This window comes from Marmota marmota, unplaced genomic scaffold (assembly GCF_001458135.2).
Source record: "Marmota marmota marmota unplaced genomic scaffold, marMar, whole genome shotgun sequence".
Classification (NCBI taxonomy): domain Eukaryota; kingdom Metazoa; phylum Chordata; class Mammalia; order Rodentia; family Sciuridae; genus Marmota; species Marmota marmota.
The window spans coordinates 27910459-27912854 of record NW_025999842.1 but is presented as its reverse complement, the minus strand read 5'-3'; the positions used below and the strand labels follow the sequence as shown (position 1 = coordinate 27912854).

At 59.6% G+C, this 2396-nt stretch overlaps 1 protein-coding gene across 1 annotated transcript in view; it reads right to left on the bottom strand.

Annotated features, from left to right (window-relative positions):
* Positions 1–2396, bottom strand: part of Foxo3 (forkhead box O3) — a 121909-nt gene extending 119513 nt beyond the window's left edge. Inside the window, exon 1 of the mRNA XM_015499943.2 lies at positions 2296–2396. The gene's annotated coding sequence lies outside the window, so the exon portion shown is untranslated. The remainder of the gene's footprint in view (positions 1–2295) is intronic.

The window sequence follows — 2396 nt, the reverse complement described above, 5'->3', positions numbered from 1 at the left end:
AGAAGGAGAGGCGCTCGGGCCACCGCTGCAGCCCGCCCAAGGAACCGCCTGTCAGCCTGCGCGCCGCCGCCTTCCACATTCCTCCTCCTCCCTTCCACGAGCAGGGCGGCCGCGGCAGCAGCACAAAGTTATAGACACACGCAGGGAGCCTCAACCTAGAATGACGGCGAGCGGGCGGGCGGATCCCCGCCCAGGGGGAGGGTTGGGGCGGGGGCCCAAGTGTGCTGGTGTGCGTGCGTGTGTGAGTGCGCGTGTGTGCTCGCGCGCGCCTGCGCGGCCAGGCTCCGCGGGGCTGCGGGCGTGGGTGTCAGGGCGCGCGCAGCCGGCCAGAACTCGGCGGGCTCCAGCAGCAGTCCCCGCTGGGCTCCTCCTCCCTCCGGGAGCCTCACGGACAACAAAGCACAGCGCTGGCAGGGGAGAGGGAGGGACCCAGATCCCCAAACCCTCCTCTGAGTGCCATAACGCGACCTCCCAGACTCTGGGCGCCCAGTCCGGGCATCTGGAGTCCCCGGCCTGCGCGTCCGCCCACCAGAGGCTGTGAACACCCCCTAGTATCCGATTCTCCTTTAGAACCCGACACTAGGTAACACCTTAGATAAGATGCTGATCACAGATGGCAAGGGTTACCTAGGCGTGGAAATACTAACCCGCCAAGATGTTGGTGCCTGCAAGACTTCGATAAGCTGATTCCCTCAGATTTGATTAAGCACCAAAAGGTGTGCACTGAGTCCCCTTACCTTGGACACTCGACCACAGTCATTTTTCACTTTTTTATGGATTTCTTGGCAAACAAGGGAGAAGAGTAACTTAGTACAAGCACTTTATTCCTCAGTCCTAAACGCAAGACCAGATACCGCACAATTGAAAGTGGGAAACAATTTTATTCTAATCTGTAAAAATGACACCAAAACCTGTTAACTGCATTTCTGACTTTTTAAAGAAATATGCCTTTAGGTTAAAAAAAAAATCATCTTCGCTAGTCCTTAGGATGCGTGCTCCAAATCGTTCATTAGTATCCTAAAGAATGTACTACATGCAATATGTACACCAAAAGTCTAGCCATTTTGGTTCATAAATACTCTTAAAATAAAACCTAAGTCATTGGAGATATTCCAGAGTCTAGGAGCCGGCTCCGCAACACTGCCCTATACACAAAAAGATCCAGCAGCACAGCGTAAGCAGGAGTCCGCCCACCAAGCTGACTCCGGGCTCCGGGCTTTGCCCAAGGCCTGCCACTCAAGTGACGCGAGGCCCCGCCCCTGCACCAAGCTAGTTTGACGCGTACAAACAGATGATGTCATTGTCTCCACACGCGCGTGACCCCGGAGCTCTGCGCCGCGTCTCCATTCGCTGCGCCGCTTACTCGTCAAGCCACGCTGTGCGCTGACTGGCTACAGGCACCAGTCTCCAGGCCCCAGATGCCCCTCTCCGCCCCCAACCCCCGCCCCCCCAGCAAATAATAAACAATCNGGGTGGGCGGCGGGAGAAGGGGGGGGAGGGGAGAGGCGGGGTAGGGCGGGAAAGTGGGCAGCGGCCGGAGCTGGCGCAGCCGAACCGTGGTCGGAGCCCGAGCCCGGGCAGGCAGGCAAGCAGGCAGGCAGGCGTGAGGGCGTGCGTTTGTTTATGTTTCGCTCCGGCCCGCTCAAGTACCTCCCGCGGCGCAGCCGCCTAAGTCCGTGGCGTCTTAGGCTCTTCTCCCCTTGCACGGCCCTGTCGCCTCCGCGATCCCCCTATCAACCCCTCCCAGCGGAGTGGCCCAAGCACCGGGATGGCGCGGGCAGTTCCCTTCTCTCCTCGCCCGCGGGCTGAGGAAAGGGAAGGCGAACAGAGGGCTGAGTTCAAACAGGCCCTTGTCACTTCCAAAAAAAGAAAGATGAAAGAAGGGGGCAAGCAGCCGGAGGGTGTTCGCAAAGGGTCGAGCCCTGTTTGAACGGCTACTTCGGAGGGTTTGTGTGGTTTATTTTCTCGCGGACGTGGTGTCCTCCGCCCCCTTCCCAGTCAGGGTCGGAAGGAGGGAGCAAGACCGAACATAAATCTTCCAACAGGTCGGGAAGTGCCAAGTCTCCCGGGCTGCCAGAAAACCCGGAGCAGCACGTTCATCACCTCCTCGCTCCCGCTGCTGCCATCTTGACAGTTTCCCCCTTCCCTCAAGTCCTTTAAAAACACTAGCGGGAGAGAAGGGGGGCGCGCACACCGAGTCACGGGGAGGGAAAAGGGAAGAGCCTGGCCCAGCTCGGAAGCAGATCCGGAGTCACCGGGAAGGCGGCCGCCCCGCTGCACAGCTCCGGCGCCTACCTCGGTTCCTTCCCTTTCAGGGACGAGGCGGGAGGACGCACAATCACGCGCAGGTCCGGGGCCAGGCGAAGAGAGGACGTGCAACCCTGGAGAAGGAGAGG